Here is a 20,615-nt window from a genome sequence, read left to right on the forward strand (position 1 = left end):
TTTCTATGCTATTTTTTGAAAGCTCAATCTTTCCTGATTTCAAAAATATATAACATCGTATGGTATCGTATCAATATAAATAATGGAAAATGGTCAAATACTTTTTTCCATAAAATAATAAGGTTTTGTACCATCTAAGAGTCTCAATATTTCTATGGTTTCAACTGTTGATGAACACAGAAAAATTGAGCTTCTTATAACAAGAGTAGTATCAAGAATTTTTTTTTTGTAACAACTACTGTCCCCATCGGCAATCATTTTGCTGTATCAATTTGTACATAGGTAAACTCGAACAAAATCCTTCAGCTTCTATGGCTGTCGAAGATGAATTTCAATTTTCATAGCGTGTATGCATTGTTGTTGTTACATACTTCATTGTGTACTCTTTTATTTTGAAATCATTGTAAAAAATTGTCTTTCTTTCTTTATACAGTGAAAATGAAAAACAAGGGACATTCATACCATTTCGAAATTCTACACATAATGCGTACGAAAACTAATTTCGACTGAAAACCTATTTTTATTTCCTTCACCAAACGCATATTAGATCAATTTAATTCAAAAATAACGGAGTGACTAGAATGTTCTTTTAGAGAAATTGCTGAATACAAACAATTCGGAATGTATCCAAAGATATTTCCCTGCATAAAAGGTTCAATTCAATACACATAAACAAAATTATAAGGAGAACTGCACAGGACAAATAGATATGAAAACTTCTAGTAATACCTCAACCCGAAATTGAGAATACCATTCTAGGAATTTCAGTTTGAAAATGGTTATTTCAATGTCGGGTATATTCTTCATTTCTACATAAAATCAATGAGTAAGTAGAAATATACGAATAGGTACAAAAATAGACCATTTTAAATTTTTACTCCTAAATGCCTTCTTTCAGGTACCTATGCAATGCTGAACCTACCTAGAAACTGTCAAATTGTCCAGCAATGAAATAATACGGTACACAAAAGAGTACCGAATAACCTTTATTTACAACTGATGTTTATCTGATGTGACAATGAAATCTTGAAATAACTCTAATAAATTCACACGAAATCACCTCTTGTTAACTTTTAAAGTATTATTCTCAAGCAGTAGCACAATACCGAATCTTAGATAGGTTCTGAACTACCCAAATTTTGTATTATATGAAATATGTTAAAAACAAGGTAATTTGCCAGCCATCATTACATCCGAATCGATTTTTTCAATAACAGATATCTACTTTTTCTCAAACTTACGAACCTTCGGTCCGAAATAATTAATTGACTATTGCATCCAATCCGAAACCTTCCATGAGGAATACATTTTTTCATTCGAGAAAGTAACATGAAAATCAGACATATGGCTTTAAAGATAATCAATGCTGGAATAGGAACTTGCAGGTTTAAGCGACAAAATATTTTTTTTTGTTCGTAACAAATAATTCAGGTTTTCAAGAATATATTTCCTAAGAGACGGTCCTGATAGCTACAAGCCACGCCCCTCAGGGAGGAGCAACGATTTTTAGTTCACAATTCTGGCACTCGAAACAGATTTACAACGTCTCAGAGAATTTTGAGTAACTATGATGTAATATATTTCTAATTGGTATCATTGCAAAGAAGAAGAAATAGGCTATGACCAATTTGTATTAGATTTTCGAATTTAGGTCAACTGAAGCGACAATAAATCATTCAAAATTGGTATTGAAAATCGTACTTTCTACTTCAATAAAACAATTAATTTGCAACTTAAAGTGAAATTATTAACTAACGAACATACAAGGGATTAAGACCTTCCAATATTGTTTTGAATCATCTCGATAGCGTTTACCGTTCCTGAGAAAATCACGACCGAATTAGTTAAGAAAACGCCTGAATTTGCGCCGCGTGAACGGACTCTTAACTAACTAAAATAAGTATCACTAATGTTATTCTACTTACAATCGAATAAAGAAAACAAACAACCCGACTTTCATAAGTGTCACTTGTGTATACCCAATCCCAATTGTGTATAACTACATATTGAAATGATACAAAAAACCGAAACAACGGGTGAGTGTATACCGATGACAAATGCATAGATCACAGATGGCAAATGAAGGTGGATGCCGAGAAAGCGGATAGATAAAGGAAAATAATAAACCTCGGACAAAGACGACCTCGTAGTGTAATAAGAGTACTCATCTTAAAAGCGATAATAAACTCATAAATCGTAAAGAGGTCCGATTTTTACTGACGTGTCGATTCAAAGGGAAGTAAAATGATTATTATTGGTTAATTTCATAAAATAATTTTCGTTCTTCGTCTTTGCGAGATTTCTGAAATTTTATATTTCGATACCCCTGGTAGGGAGGGGGTTATCCCCAGTACCCCCCATTTCTAAACCCTTGCAGCCAAAGTGCCACTTATGTGAATCCACTATCAATTGAATAATGCAGCCAAACAACACGATTTGATAATGTGTTAATATGAAAGCCAAAATGTCAATCCAATAATGTAAACAAATAACCCGACGTTCATAAGTATCACATATGTGATTCCTCACAATTCAATAATAAAAACAACAAGTGTCACTTATGTGCATACACTATCAATCGAATAATGAAAACAAGCAAACCGACTTTCATAAGTGTTACTTGTGTATACCCACTCCCAATTGAATAATAAACTCAGTTTCCCCCTAATACACAATGCACCCTCCCGATTGACGACCAGTTGACAATTCAACGGCAGAACCCGCGAGCCCAACACGATCCAGCCATAATCAACCTCACAAATAATAATTAAATCAACAAATAATACCTCTGTAGTAACCAGTTACATGATAGGTGTTCTGGTAATAATATCGAATCCCCATCGAAGGGAATTAAATTTTTGTACATTTGTAGATCTGTAATAATATTAGTGATGTGTTAATAATATAGCAAAATAGAGATCTGTCGAAATATCAATAAAATAATAACATCAAATAATCTGATATTCATCAGTTTGACTCATGTGATACCTCTCAATCAAATAATGAAAACGAAAAACCTTACTGCCATAAGTGTCACTTATGTAAATCCACTCGCAATCGAGGTTTTAAAACAAACTGACTTAAATGAGTGTCATTTCGGTGATGTTATTCATGAATAATGAGAACCTTACTTCCATAAGAGTCACTTATGTGAATCCACTCTCCATCGATTAATGAAAATAAACTGACTTCCAAAAGTGTCATGATTCAACTCACAATGGAATAATGAAAACAAAGATTGAGTGTCATTTATATGAATTATTGAATTGAAGAATTACTTATTAACCTGAACCTTCATTATTCTTCGACTTATTTCATTTCACACAATTTCAGTACTATATCTGATTTTATTTCATTATTTCATTTGCTGCGTATGTAATGGTTCTTATAAAACGCAGACAATTGGATAGTGTTGTAGAAACTGCGAATATATCACTAATCCTACTTAACACATTCCCATAAACAGTATAATACATTTTCCTAGAACGCCTTCAGTTATGAACCATTCCGATGCAGAAGGCGCAATATCGCCAAAAATAAGTAAGCAACTGTTGGAATTCCAGCAATATAAATCGCGCCAAACTATCTTATATGAGTGTCAATAATGTTATTGTGTGATATTATGCAAATGAATGATGATATCAAACAACCCAATTTTAAAAGTATCACTAATGTGATTTTACTTCCAATCGAATAATGTAAACAAACTGAATTCCATAAGTGTAAATTATGTGATACCACTCTCTTATGAATAATGAAACAAACATCTTGACTTTGATAAGTGTCATTTATGTGAATACACTCTCAATTGAATAATGAAAACAAACTGACTTCCATAAGTATCACATATGTGATTCCTCACAATTCAATAATAAAAACAACAAGTGTCACTTATATGCATACACTATCAATCGAATAATGAAAACAAGCAACCCGACTTTCATAAGTGTCACTTGTGTATACCCACTCCCAATTGTATAATAAACTCAGTTTCCCCCAATACACAATGCACCCTCCCGATTGACGACCAGTTGACAATTCAACGGCAGAACCCGCGAGCCCAACACGATCCGACTATAATCAACCTCACAAATAATACCTCTGTTTGACTGGGCCAGCGATCGCAGTTTACGATAGTGGCCATGATTCAAGTTCGCAGCAGTCATGTTAGATAAACAGGTAGGCAGAGAACTAATTGCAGGGCCCTGTAACGGCGGTACATAATTTTGCTCACGACCAGACAGGAATGATTATAACCTAATAGAGAGACACGTATAAAGTGGCCGCCCGTAATGGATAATGAAATATGATAAGGGGATTGATAGCGGCCGTGTCTTACGCCGCTATCTCGAGATAAAGCACCGGCCCTTACCCGAAAGATTCCTCTGGGAACGGCGCTTAGGGTAGGCTCTCCGCTTCTCCAAAAATCGAGCATTTGAGAATTATTATTACCGGCCATATCCCCGAACACCTAGGGTGTTCTGAGTGGAATAAGTGGCGTGATTTATGTTGCTGGAATTTCAACAGTTGCTGATTTATTTTTGGCGATATTGCGCCTTCTGCATCGGAATGGTTCATAACTGAAGACGTTCTCGGGGAGTTTATTATACGGTTTATGAGAATATGTTGAACAGGATTAGAGATGTATTCACACACTTTCCATTAGACGACACTATGTCTAATTGTTTTATTAGAACCAGTATATTCGCAGGAAATGAAATAGTGAAATAAAATCGGACCTAGTAGAGAAATTGTACCAAGGAATGAAATTGGCTGCAAAAGTATTAAAGGTTCAGGTTAACCTGAGTTGATAGGTAATTTTTCAATTGAGAGGGGATTCTATTTTTGTGATACTTAATACTTGTTTTCATTATTTCATTCAGAACGCAATCACAGAACTGATTATGGAAGTCAGTGTATTTTCATTGATCGATTGAGATTCACATAAGTGACTCTTATGGAAGTAAGGTTCTCATTATTCATGAATAACATCACATAATTGACACTCGATAAAAGTCAGTTTGTTTTAACACTTCGATTGATATTGGATTTACATGAGTGACACTTATGGCAGTAAGGTTATTCGATTTCATTATTTGATTGAGAGGTATCTTCTTCATGTGCCGTCTCCTGAACGAATGTTGGTGACTAGTAGGGCAATCTCAACTTTTGATGCTGCAGCTCGAAATAGTTCAGAAGATGTTTTGCCAGACTATGCTCCCAAATTTTTCAACCAGGAGTCTCTTCTACGTCCAGGGCCTCGCTTGCTGTGGATTTTACCCTGTATAATCAATTGCAGCAAAAGGTATCAGATAAGTGAAACTGAGGGATATTAGATTATCTGTTTTCATCATCAGATTGATATTCGGACAGCTCTCCATTTTTCTCTATTATTAACACATGACTAATAATATTAACCTGAAATACTGGCTAACCGGTTGGCTTACTAATGAGGACTACGTTTTCAACTTTATACAGAGGGTGTATCAACAAAAGCACTGCTGATGTTTCACAGGATAAAAGACGGGAGAAACATGCTGTATGAATAACGATAATGAGAGAGTTTATTCGAGTAAATTCTAAAGAAAAATGAACTCAAATTCAACTACGAATGTGTGAATGTTAATGAAAGTGCAAAATTGAAGATCTCTTCATCAATAAGGTAATGACAGTTTGATAGGTGACTTTTCAATTGAAGGTGGATTCACATTAGTGACACTTATGTTTGTTTTCTTTATTTCAATGAGAGCGGAATCATATAATTGACATTATATAAGTTAGTTTGTTTCCATTATTCGATTGAGAGTGTATTCACATAAATGACACTTATCAAAGTCCAGATGTTTGTTTTCATTATTCATAAGAGAGTGGAATCACATAACTTACACTTATGGAATTCAGTTTGTTCACATTATTCGATTGAAAGTAGAATTACATTAGTGATACTTTTAAAAGTTGGGTTGTTTGATTTTATCATTCATTTGCATAATATCATACAAGCACATTATTAACACTCATATAAGATAGTTTGGCGCGATTTATGTTGCTGGAATTCCAGCAGTTTCTTATTTATTTTTGGCGATATCCCACCTTCTGCATAACTGAACGACTTCTCGGGGACTTTTTTATATTGTTTATGGGAATATGTTGATCTGGAATAGCGATGTTTTAGCATAGTTTCAACTAGATGAGACTTTGTCTAATTGTCTGTGTTTCATTAGAACCAGAACATTTATAGGACATAACATAATAAAATGAAATCCGACATAGTAGTGAAATTGTGCCGAGTTATGAAATTGGTTGCAAAATGGTGGAGGTTCAGGTTGAACTGAGTAACTGGTTACCTAATAAGGACTATACGTTCTGAACCTTACACAGAGGGTGTACTGATGAAAGCATTACCGATGTTATACAGGATATAAGTGAGAAAAACACGCTGTATGGATAACGATCCTAATAACGTGTATTTGGATAAATTTAAAAAAATAATAAACTCAGAATTAACACTATCAATAAAAGTGCACTATTGGAAAGCCCTCCAATTCTACGGAAATGACAGTTTAATAGGTGGTTTTTTAATTGAAAAGGGATTCATATTTGTGACACTTATGTTTGTTTTCATTATTCCATTGAGCTCGGAATCACATAATTGATACTTTTGGTGGTCAGTTCGTTTTCATCATTTGATTGAGAGCGGAATCACATAATTGACACTTATAGAAGTCAGTTTGTTTTCAATAATCGATTGAGAGTGTCTTCACGTAAGTGAAACTTATTGAAGTCAATTTTTTGTTCTCATGATTCAATTGAAAGTGGAATAATTTATTAGACACTTACGATAGTTAGTTTTCTTTCATTATTCCATTGTGAGTAGAATCACATTGGTGAAACTTATAGAAGTTGTGTCATTTGTTTTCATTATTCACTTAAATAACATCACATAATCACATCATTGGCACTCATACAAGTTAGTTCGTATTCATTATTTGACTAAGAATATATTTACATAAGTGACACTTATGGAAGTTAGGTTGTTCGTTTTCATTATTCGATTCAGAGGAATCATATATGCGTAACTTATGGATATCAGATTATTTGTTTTCATTTATATTATTAGATTGATATTCGTTAAGCCCTCCATATTAACTGCTGTCATATTAATAATATACATTACCAATATTATTACAGATCGATAAATAAACATCAAGAATTGCATTCCATTCGATGAGGATTTTATATTGTTATCAGAATACTTAGTGTGTTCTGAGTGGAATAAATGGCATGATTTATGTTGCTGGAATTTCAACGGTTTTAGATTTATTTTTGGCGATATTGCTCCTTCTGCATCTAGGGGAGTTCATTATACGGTTCATGGGAATATGATGAATAGGATTAGCGATGTATCCACGTAGTTTCAACAAAACAAGACTCTGTCTAATTTCCTAGGTTTTTTTATAGGACCTGTACACTCGCAAGAAATAAAAGAATAAAATGAAATCTGACATAGGGAAATTGTGCTGATGAATGAAATTAGTTGCAAAATGGTGAAGGTTTAGGTTAACCTCAGTTCGTACTTTGGGTTACCTAATAAGGACTATATGTTCTCAATTCCACATCTAAGGTGTATTAATAAAATCACTGCTGATTTTACAGAAGATGACTCTTTGTACTAATAGCCATAATTATAGTGTTTATTCGGATAAATTAAAAAAATAACACTCTGATTGAACTGTATCAGTAAATTTTTATTATTCGATTGAAAGAAGAATAACACTAGTGATAGTTATCAAAGTCAGGTTGTTTGTTTTCATTTGAGTGCGGAATCACATAAATGACACTTATGGAATGAATTATTACACTTATGGAAGACTGTTTTCATTTTTCAATTGAGAATGGATTCGTATAAGTGACACTTACGGAAGTAAGGTTGTCGGTTTTCATTATTTGATTGAAAGTAGAATCACATTATTGATTCGCATAAAAAACAGGTATTTTGTTTTCATTATTCATTTGAATAACATCACATAATCTCATAATTGACACTTATACAATTCAGTTTGTTTTCATTATTCGGTTGAGGGGCGATTTATATAGGTGATATCTACTTATGGAAGTAAGGTTGTTCGTTTTTATTCTTCGATTGAGAGAAATCACATAAGTAAAGCTCAAACGGTCTATTGAAAAATGTTGTAAAGGAGTAGCAATGTATCCACAAAGTTTCAACTAGACGAGACTCTGTATAATTGACTGTATTCTATTTAAACCAGCACATTTATAAGAAATAAAATCATTGACAATTGACATGTGAATTGTTGTACTTGAGTCCCAGAAAATTTAATAAATACTCATAAGAGAGCAATATATCCAATCGTGCGATTGTTTCGTGTGCATTGTGATCAAGAAGAATCATAGAGTCTTCTTTTTTACAGATACGCCAGCTAACACTATTGTGGTGTTACTCGGCTTTGTGTCCAAGTCGTTATAACGATTTGATAGCTCTGCAATCAAGGCCCATTTTCATAGTGATAGCAACTATCGAGTAGTTTACATGGTGACAGTTGCTGCGACAGTTACTATCACTATCACACTAACGTGAAAATGAGCCTTTATGTCTAGGAAGATATTTTTTCGGCAACCGTCCGGGAAGTGCTCACTTCCCGGACGCTTTTTTTCTGAGAAAGTAGCATTTCCTGGCCTAGTCCGGAAAGTACGTACTTCCCGGACTAGGCCGGAAAAGAATCATAGAATCCATAGCAACCGAGATAACGGCTGACAGTTCATATATAATTAGTTGTCAAAAATTTGTATGTTTTTTGATCGCAATCGCAATAAAATATGGAAAGCAGCAGTGATAGAGTTATTTTACATGGTTGCCGAAAAAATATTGTACGCAACACGCCCGAAAATGGTTTTTTTGGACTCACAGACTTCCAGGACGAGCGTAAGCGAGTCCTGGAATTTTGTCTATTCGTCCAAAAAAACCCTATTTTCCGGACTTGTTACGTAAATTACTATTGAATGACTTTTAAAAGTCGTAATTTGACGTGAAATGCGATTTCATCATTGGAATTATATCAAAAAATATTAATCCTTATACATATAAAAGTCTAGAATATAAGAATGATAATGATATAATTCTCATTTAAAGAAACATGTTTTGTATAACCACTACCTCTTGAACCCTCACTGGTTAACCTTTTACTTGAGTGATTAATAAATTCTATCACAAAATAGTAATTATGGTATTACTCAATTATTTTGAGTCCACTCAGACTGTAACCTTTTCATTATTACATCGAACACGATATATCCATGGTAAAAGCAAAATTCCATCCATTGGAGAGAACCAGTCATTCATGACAAATGTTCTGAATTAGACCTCAGTCGAATTTCATCTATTTTTGATTTGCATGTTGGAATTGAATAGGTTCAATTGTCGTTGTTGCAGTTTTCAATTGCAATCGTTTGCAGATGGTTTGAATAAAACATAAAATGATAGTGAAACACTTCATGACACGGAGATTTGCTACAAAATGAAGAATGTGTCTGTTGTTAAAAATTACTCTATTTATGTGTTAGTTAGTGAAGGAGTTGAGGATGAAAACTGTTTAGTAGATCTTTCTGGAAAGACATTTTAAATTTGATTGATGCCATGAGATGTACTCTCAAATAGTTTAAATACTAACTATTCCTTTGAGAATTTTTTTTATCTGTTGTTGAAACAGTATCACCTAAATGTATGATACTTGACACATCATACAATAGCTTGCAACAAACGACATCTTCTACAGGGCCCTGCAATAGTGAGTAAGGCTTCCATAGCTGCAAAACCAGACGTTTTAGGAATTTAGTTGAAAAGCATTCCCTTTGTACTTTCAATTCTGCATCACAGGAAATTATTTCCTGATATACAGGGTGTTCCCAAATAAAATTATTCAACAAATGAGTGATTTTTTAAATGGAACACCCCTTATATTTTTGCATATTTTCAATTCTCTTCAATACCTCTATCGTGACGCAAAATATAAGGGATATTTTTCCAACTGTACGGATCTTATTCAGAAAAAACTGCAAAATTTCAACGAAATACTAGTTCGGTAAAAGCCCTCTACCGATTTCCAGAAGCGATGGAAACATGAATTTGATCAGAATTTCTTTTGACTTAAGAATTTGCCTAGTCATCGTTCGTAAATGATCAACCTCTTTTATACAGGGTGTCCGTTATCCCTGTATATAAGAAAATAATTTCCTGAGATGCAGAATTGAAAGTACAAAGGGAATGCTTTTCAACTAAATTCCTAAAACGTCTGGTTTTGCAGTTATGGGAAGCCGTACGCACTATTGCAGGACCTTGTATATTTCACTTCAACTGTGAGATTAAGGTGAGTTATTCAAAACATGAATCTAATGGTTTGCTGATAAAATTTTGATATGAAGAATATCAAAATTGAATGATACAGTTACAGCAATTTTACTTGAACTACTCCATAAAAACGCTTATCCAGATGTTCCTTTGATCTCGTGCCGCAACTATGGGTGCAAGCATTTTAAACCCCTGAGTTGAAAATGATATTTACGCAATTGTATTGAACTGTGATGTCGATTCTTTAAGATAATTGGTGAAGTGAATAGTTTTTGTGTTATGTTACTATGTCAGTCTACTGTGTATAATTCGATTATTTTACATTCTCGACCACTAATATATTATCAAGGAACATTGTGAACTATGATGAACTGATCGTTGCATAAAATTATAAGCACATGAAATTGTTTTAGATGAACACTGAAATGATCATTATGAAGATAAGACAAACTATTAATAACATTGATGAAATTTATCAGAAAATGTAGTGGAAATTTTATTGGTTACTTACACCTAGTTCTTTTCGTATTCCACCAAAGATCTTCTCTTCAGTGGTATGACTGTCCTTAAGTTGCGAAATCATTTTCGTCAGAACTCAACATATAAATACATTACCGACTTTGAAAGTAAGAGGAAAAATAGATTTGACCGCAACATATTCATCCTTAGTTTTTTTTAACATGTGCCACAGAATTGGGCCAATCATCATTGTCGAAATCATTAAAAAATTCTCGATGATTGTAAAATCCTTCGTCGGTGTTTGATTAAATATTCTTAAACGGCTCGTAATAACCCTCCAAACCATTTATGTTGATGATATGTGGAAGATGAGCACAACTACCAATAAGAGCGACCAAATTGTCACGTGGTAGCACGTGTACTATTTCGAGCAATGAAAGTGACCAAATAGACACATACTATTTCGATAGACAATGAACTAGTATACTGAAATTTATTCAAGAGGACTGGTAATATAATAAATTCACAGCCCCTACTACATTTCTAGGAATTTGGAAAACCCTTGTATATAAGGAATATTAGGGCTTACTTCAAGTGACTAGGAATATAATACATCAAAATAAAAAAAATAACTCACAAAACGAACTGAAATCGAGTAAAAATGCTAATTTCATTAATCCCCTTATGAACCGCGCTGGTATATGAGAATCAATCTATTAATCTTTATCAATTCCTCAAGAAATAAAATAAAGTATAGGACACGTCCACACAAGAATAATAACAATCAAAGAAAAAACGTATCAATATAAAAATAAAATTAAAAAATTCAACCAATATAAGGAACAGAAAGAGCAATTTATGAACAACTTACTCAATGAGTCAAAAAGAAATACTTTAGTGTTATAAAAAACCTGATTTTCCTCTTAAATGTTCTGTCATCTAACAATTTCAATTCGCTCGGCAAATGATTGAACAACTGAATAGCAGCAAAAGTGGGTGATGCTTCATATTTCATCATCATACCGAAATAAATCATATAGAATCATAAGAAATATAACTAAGAAGTAATAGATGTCCGTAAATGCAGACAGTGAAGGTAACCAAATCGGCACACGGACGGAACGTGGACTATTTCAGCCAATAGAAACAACCAAATTGACATATTATGCTTCCAGAGACGATTTGTTGAATTGCGGGGTTTATTTGAAAGTACCGTAGGCAATAAATTCCCTGGTCTCTAATGGAGTGCTGGAAACTTGGACAACTCTTGTATCATTGAATGCAAGTGATTTTGGACCATATCAAGATTAGTTGCAAAATGGTGAAGGTGCGGGTAATTTCGTAGGATTGAGCTGGATCATTATGAAAAGTGATACAATTTGATGTTATGAGTTATAAATTTAAATAGTTTGAAAATTCACTGAATTTTGAAATTCAATCTCCTGAATTTACTGATGAAACAAACAGCATCTAAGTGGACATTAACTTGGAATAACCAGCCCCTTCGCCATTTAGCAGCGCCCAGTAGAAGCCGCAAACCCGAAACGTCAACTCCAACAACCACCAAAGAAACTTTAGTGAAAGATTCGGCTGCTAAAAAGACCGCTAATTAAATAATCTGAGCGGCAATTATTAATTTCATTCGAATCAAAGGTGTAGCGCAATTCGGTCGGCCTCGGGCGTTTCCGGCATCGCTCGTACCTTAGTTTTCCGGCGGAGCGATTTGATCTTGCAGTCCGTGTAACGCTCCTTCGCGGGTTGTTCAGCTTGTTTCGACTGGCGTGCGGTTCTGTGTTTCTCGACGCGCGGTCTGTGAATATTATCGGCGGACTTCTCTGAGTTTCTGTGGTGGACGTAAGGATAGGAGGGATTTTTTCTTTGGATAAACGGTGAGTTTTTGAGGTGGAAAATTTTTGGGAATTGAATAGAGTTGTATTTTTTGGTTTTGTTTGTTCTTTGGAAGAGTTTGATGGTTCCATTTTTTTTCTGATCAGTGGTTTGATTTCTATGATTACATGACATTCATAGATTGGATTGTAAGAAAGAAATAGGTGATGTCAATTCTTGAAAATAATCGTTGAAGATAAAGATTTTTATTTGTTCGTGATTTCCAATGAGTCATTAATTTCTTTACGTTTTTCGATCGAGTTGACAATTTATTCTAGAAGAGTTCGAAAAATATCTTTGCAAAAGTCTAAGAAAAAAGAATAAAAGACGTGTGACATTCGAATTAAAACAATTAATTTTTGAATTCGTTTGAATGCTGAAAATGAGTTTTACGATAATTTTATTTTCAATTGAGTGATGTAATAAATTCATTTTATTTCACAGAAAAAAAAATGGAAAAATATTTGCTTAGCGAAGAAATAATTTTCTGAATCATTATGTCTATAATTCTGAAACAATTGTAAAAACAAACATCTCTTTATTGATTTCACATTAGTACATATATTACCAGAGTCGGATAAAAGTTTTTCATACGATCAGGAATTGGTTTTTGAATTTTTCGTTCATTAAAACTTGAATGGAAAACCGTTATTATTCGGAAGCTATAACTTTTTATGAACTACGTCAAAACAATGCGTTTTTTTATCATCAACTAAGCTGCAAAATAATATAATTCTCATCCTAACCTAACGCATTTAACAAATATGCCAAATTTTATGCCACTTTGAATTTTCCTCTGTCTGAAATAGGATTTTTTGAAATAAATCAGTTTCTCACAAAAAATAACCTTTGACAGAAAATATCGACACCGAATCAATTTTCCGTCCTACAGGAATCACACACCATAGGTTCATCAAAAAATTAATTTGTAGGTTAATGATAATAATTTGTAGGCAACCGTATCCCCCGTGGGTTGGCACCTGCCTCATTTTCCCATCTGGAGAGCGCGCTCCAAGAATGATTGAAGGTATCCAGTCTGTATAACCCTAACAATGAGAAACAATTTTCTTCGCGAAAATATACCTGGACAATCGCGAGATCATTTCATTAGTTCTACTGAAAGTATATTAATCAACTAAGCTGCGAAATAATAGAATTGTCAACCTAACCAATTCATTCAACAAACATACCACATTTTATGCCTTTCCAATATCTCCTACCTTCTGAAATAGGACTTCTTGAAATGAAAACGGAAATAAATAAAATTATCACGAAAAATAAATGTTGACCAAAAAAAATCGACAACGAAATCAATTTTCTATCCTAAAGGAAACACACACCATAGGTTCACAAAAAAATTACTTTGTAGGTTACTAATAATAATTTGTAGGAAACCGTATTCCCCGTGAGATCGCACCGTTTCCCTACTGAATAACTCGTTTTCGGAATGTTTGAAGGAATTCAGACTGCGGAACACTAACAATGAGAAATAATTTTCTTCGTAGTAATATTTCTGGACAATCACGAAATCAACTGAGCGGCGAAATGAAAGAATTCTCAACCTAACCTAACTCAAACTAATTAACTGAGCGGCGAAATAAAAGAATTCTCAATCTAGCCTGACTCATTTAACGAATATGCCACATTTTATGTTGATCCAATATTTCCTACCTTCTGAAATGGGATTTCTTGAAATAGAAACAGAAATAAATCAAATTCTCAGAAAAACAGAAAAAATCGGCTACGAAATAAATTTTTTATTCTAAAGGAAACACACACCATAGATTCACTAAAAAATCGATTTGTAGATTAATGATCCCCCGTGAGTTTGCACCTGTTTCATTTTCCCATCTGAATTGCGCGCTCCTGGAATGATTGAAGGAATCCAGAGTGCGGAAACCAAACAAAAAAACAAAAATAATTTTCTTCTTGGAAATATTACTGGCTTACTACGAGTATATGGTAGCAGCTTTAAAGAAAGAATATTGGCCATATAAGCTGCCAACTATCAAACTATAAAATTCCCTACCTATCCTAACCCAGCTAACATAAATGTCATAATCCACGCAACTTTGAGAACTCATACCTTCTGATATATGAATTGATTTTCTTAAAGTGCAACCGGTACTCATTTATTAATCACGAAGTAATTATTTGAAAAAATAATCGACAATGAAAACAATTCTTGATTTTCAAGGAAACACACACCATAGGTACATCTGTAGGTCGAACAGAATTCCTATGCTTATTACTTTTGCACCAGTCCTATTTTTTCTTTTGGAGAGCTCACTCCTGGAACAATTAAGGAATCCAGATTATGGAACCCAAACAATGAGAAATAATCGTGAATATATTTCTGGGCAATCACGATATCATTTCAGCAGCGATACTGAAAGTATATTAATTAACTGAGGGGTGAAATAATAGAATTGTCAACCTAACATAACTCATTCAACAAACAGGCCACTTTTTAAGCAACTTCAAAATTCCCACCATCTGAAAAAGAATTTCTTGATATCAATCAAATTTTTACAAAAAAAGTTTGACAGAAAAAATCGATATCGAAATCAAATTTTCGTCCTAAAGGGAACACACACCATAGGTTGATGATAAAATTAATTTGTAGGTTAATCCTTCTAATTCGTATTCCCCGTGAGTTTGCACCTGGCTCATTTTCCCATCTGGATAGCTCGCTCCCGGAATTATTGAAGGAATCTAGACTGTGGAACCCAAATAATGAGAAATGCCACATTTTATGGAACTTCAAATTTTCAATGAAGAATTTCAAAGTTATTATTGAAGGTATGGTCCCATTCTTTCAAGTGATTAGCGTAGGTTGAAAACGAACTATCAGATGTATAACTCTTTTGGTGTTCCTTTATCCTATTATAGGGCAATCATTACAGGTTAACTTGTAGACACCGGATTTATTTATTATTTATAAATCCGGTGTCTACCTGTAATGATTGCCCTATGGTTTATATTGGACAAACAGGAAGATCTTTCAATAAAAGGATAAAGGAACACCAAAAGAGTTATACATCTGATAGTTCGTTTTCAACCTACGCTAATCACTTGAAAGAATGGGACCATACCTTCAATAATAACTTTGAAATTCTTCATTTAGAAAACAAGAGCTTAAGACTAACACTCTTAGAATCCCTAGAAATAAACAGGTATAATACCCAAAATATTCTGTTGAACGAACAAACGGATGTAAACTCATCCCCTTTATTGAATTTCTTCCGATAGTTTGGAAATCCCAGGCGTCAAATTGTCCAATATAACTTTGTAATTTATGATACCCTTTCGAATATTTTTCTGTCAATTTTGCTCCTATATAAGATTCCGAAAACCTCTGTACTCTTATCAGTTCAGAAATGTAGCCCGATGAAGCCACAGTGTGGCGAAACAATTGTTGCTAACAATTAAATAATATAGTGGAATTACTTCGTTTTATTTTATCAACTTCAAATTTCCTAACTTCTGAAATAGAATTTCTTGAAATGAATCAATTTTTCACAAAAAAAACCTTTGACAGAAAACATCGACACCGAATCAATTTTCCGCCCTAAAGGAATCACACACCATAGGTTCACACAAAAATTAATTTGTAGGTTAATGGTTTTAATTTGTAGGGAACCGTATCCCTCGTGAGATCGCACCTGCCTCATTTTCCCATCTGGATAGCCCGCTCTCGGAATGATTGAAGGAATCCAGACTGCGGAACCCAAACAATGAGAAATAATTTTCTTCGTGGAAATATTTCTGGCGTATCACGGGAGACCCGGCGGTCTCCACATTTATAAACATTCCATTCCGGCCATTTGAATGGGTCCGTCTGCCTGTGAAAATATGCGAAAGGAAAGTATTACCATGAAAATGGGATGTTGATACAAGTATCCTCCTTTTACGCGGTCCACCCGTAATTTTCGTGGTGCAGAATTGGGGCAATTTATAATACCCCATTCATTCTATCTCGTCTCGTTCGAGACGGCAAATATTTGAGTTCTAGAGGTGATTGTAACGGTATCTTGTCTCTTTGTTTTCGTGCTATCTTTACTCTTTTCGTCTGTTCTCGGATATTTGGAAAATATTCAATTGATTCGGTCTTTACTTCATAAAAATTCTTCACTAAATAATAAAATACAATAATTTCCACAAATTTACTACTTATACTACAACTTATACAGGTGCTTCTACATTACTGCCGAGATACAGGGTGCTTCTTGTAGTTCTACTTATTGTTATGATTATACCAGTTTATCGAATCTTTACAAGGATGTAGATCTTTTTTTTTTAGGGATGTAATCGAAAAAAATTTTCTTGACGACAACGTTTAAGGAGAAATTTCAGTTATAGTTTTAAACAATCATATACTTAAGAGAAATCAAATAGATGGCGCCAGTCATATACTTGAGGGAAATCCAATGTTTGTAATGTTTGTAATAGTGTTCAAATAAACCGCTTAATCAGTCCACGACTTATTATTTTATACAGTCCATTATATCGAAAATATTTCCAGTTTACTTATATCTGTAATGTGAGAAAGAAAGGTTTGATAACAAAGTTTGATCACAAAAATTACTCGAAATAATAATATTTTTTTGATTACCGATTCGATTGTTTTCACCTTATACAGGATGTTCCTAAATTGGAGGTACGAAGATAAATGTGAGACTTCTTGAATAATATGAAGAAAAAAATGTCCTATACAAAGGCCCGCAAACGCTTTGTTTACGAGATATAGGGTGTTTCTTGTAGTCTTACTTTCAACAGTTTATTGATTCTTAATCAATCTTCTCTACAGAATAGGTAAATACGAGTAAGTACCAAAAACTAATAATTGATTTTATTCATCACAGCTTACTAGACCTTAAAATAATTTTGATTTTCCTGAAAATTACTGAATAATTGTTTGACAAGAACAAATTACAATTTTGTAAATTAACAGTAGTTCACCAAAAAAAAGTTCTGGGGGAAAGAAGCGGTCACCTTTCCAGAAAAAATAACACCTTGTTGAGTCAATTCAGAACTGATGTCTTCACAAATAAATTGCAATTTGAATGAAATACTTCAAATTGTAAAACACATAGACGATGCGAATTCGATGCGAATAATTCAGTTCAGTTCTTCGATAACTGCAGTTTAAAAATGTTGTGACGATAAAAATGATACAAAAAACCGAAAACAACAGTTAAGTGTATACCGATGCCGACTACAAAAATTACAAATTGCAAAACAAGGGGGAGGCCGACGAAGCGGGTAGATAGAGGAAAATAATAAACCACAGACATGGACATGCGCGTAGTGCAATAAAAGTAAACATCTTGAAAGCGATAATAAACTCATAAACCGTAAAAGGGTCCGAATTTTTGCTGCCGTGTCGATTTTGAAGAAAGTAAAAAGATTATTGGTTCATTTATTGAAAAAATTTTCGTCTTTGAGAGAATTCTGAAATGTTATATTTTGAAAATCTTGGGGGGTAATTACCCCCAGCATCCCCAGCCATTTCTACGCCCTTGAATCTTTATTAATCTTCGTGATAGATTGGGTATATAAGTACTAAAACTTTTTATTAATTTGTTCGTTACAGCTTAATTACTGGATTTCCATAATAATTTGGATTTTCTTGAGAATTGCTAATAAATTATTTGAATTTTTTTTCGAAATCATTAGCAGATACAACAAAACTACAAAAAACTAAAAAGTCAAGTACTGGACCAAAGTTTCTTCTTACATTTTTCCAAACTATCAGTGGTTCACCGAAAAGAGTTCTAGAGGAAAGAAGCGGCTACTATTCCAAAAAAAATATTACCCTGTAGATTCACATTGAAAATTAGTGTATCACATCATGAAAACTTCATTTGGAATATCTCTGCCGTATTTAAGCTGAATAAAAAATTTGAAAAACAATAAAATTTTAACAGCCTGTATCTCGAAAACCAAGCGTTTACGAGGACATTTTATAGGACTTCCTTTTCTTGGAAAGATCCGAGGAATCCGTCAGTTTAGTTTATACCTCCAATTTAGGAACATCATACAGGGTGTTTCATCATAAACTCCAACTTTTCTGAATTGGGCTCTCAAAATTACTCCGATGTGATCAGAAATCGTAACTTCAAAGGTTATACATAAATGACTACACTCAATGAAATATTGCTCAGAAATGATATCGAACACACTGTATCTCGCTTATGCATCGAAAATGAGGTATTATTTATAAGTCAAAAATTATTTTGCCGGTGTCATATACACGACTATGTTCGTCCAGTTTATGATGAAACATATTGTATATTATGTTTGTCCAGTTAATGTGGAAACGCCCTGGTCATATTCTTCAGTGCATAATTTAGAGAACGACATACCGAAGGCCATTGAGGCAGGGGCTAAATTGCGTTATCTACAACTATTCCTAAGAAGTCGAGGAGAGAGTAAGATTAGCCCTATTCGAAATTCAGTTTCTGGTGTGAACACAAAAATATTCCACTTTTTAACGAAAAAGTAATATCACCTATGTTTATGAATTATTTTCTCAAATTTAAGCATTGATGTTAATAAATAATATTTCAAACGAAGGAAAGGGAGTATAAATTTCAGATAACCTTCAAGTCAAATTCAGGTAGAAATTATTGTACTCCATGCTACGATTCGATAACTCTCATTCATAAAGTTTTATGCCATTAAGCTGAATTATTCATAATTTCATTTGTGTGTGTAATCAATGGTTATTTGTCGAATTCTCTGTCAACAACCAATGTTTCGTTCGTTACCGCGAACAAAAGGTCCAAAAATACCGTTACGTAATAATCTCGTAGTTGTTTCGGAAAAGCCATTCAAAGAATAATAATTTGGATAATGCACGTACATTATTCATTCGAGTTAGAACTCGAGAAGATTCGATACGAGAGGATTGACATGTCATACGATATTGATTTGATTATTGGATGGAAGACTTATCAAGGGAGTAATCTTCGGAGTGTGTCACATTAGAACTAATGTTTTTTTAAGGAGAATTTGCACAATTAGTGAATTGTTTTATTCTGTATTCGCATAACTTTCATACCCAGTCAAGGGCGTAGACCTTTTTTTCCTTGAGGGGGGTAATCGCAAAAAATTTTTTGACGACATTGTACCGGGTTTTTCACCATAATTTGACCCCCCCTTTAACTTTGTTACTGAAAGAGGTACAGAAAAATGTTTTTTTACAAAAGTTTCACGAAATCGACTAGTGTTTTTTAAAATGATTTCAAAAAATGAAATATATGCAGGGTGGGCAACATATTGATAGCAACTTCTTTTTTTCAAATGGAACACCCTGTATATTTTTCTATATTTGACTAGCTCTTTTTCCCCTGATTTCGAATATATAATATATGTTTATTCTGAGTACCACAGAGTTTAAAATTTTAAAAACCACTTGGCATTCTAAGTAATCAGTTTTCAAGTGGAAAGCTGTGATAATTCAAAATGCTCTTTTTTGAGTTATCTTGTTGGCAACGATATACGTTTCATACACAGAAAGAGGAAAAATATTTTCACTTTATGTGAAGAACAATAAAAATATAAAGCATCCGAATCATCCAATTCTAATTTATAGTGAAAAACGTATATCATATCGTTGCCAACGATATAACTCAAAAAAAAAAGCATTTTGAGTTATCGCAGCCTACCACTTGAAAACTGATTACTGAGCATGCCAGGTGGTTCTTGAAAATTTGAAACTCTGTTGGACTCAGAATAAAAGAGATAGACCAAACATATGTTATATATTCGAAATCAGGGGAAAAAGAGCTAGTCAAATATAGAAAAATATAGAGGGTGTTCAATTTGAAAAAATGAAGTTGCTATCAATATGTTGCCCACCCTGTATATATTTCATTTTTTGAAATCATTTTAAAAAACA

General features: G+C 33.5%; 1 long non-coding RNA gene across 1 annotated transcript; it reads left to right on the top strand.

The window, feature by feature from the left end:
• The first annotated feature begins 573 nt into the window (after positions 1-573).
• Positions 574-1,319, top strand: LOC123684781. Its single transcript, XR_006748183.1, has 2 exons — positions 574-826; positions 899-1,319. It is a non-coding gene; the product is annotated as an uncharacterized LOC123684781 (long non-coding RNA).
• Positions 1,320-20,615: the final 19,296 nt, after the last annotated feature.

This window comes from Harmonia axyridis, chromosome 7, assembly GCF_914767665.1.
Source record: "Harmonia axyridis chromosome 7, icHarAxyr1.1, whole genome shotgun sequence".
Taxonomy (NCBI): Eukaryota; Metazoa; Arthropoda; class Insecta; order Coleoptera; family Coccinellidae; genus Harmonia; species Harmonia axyridis.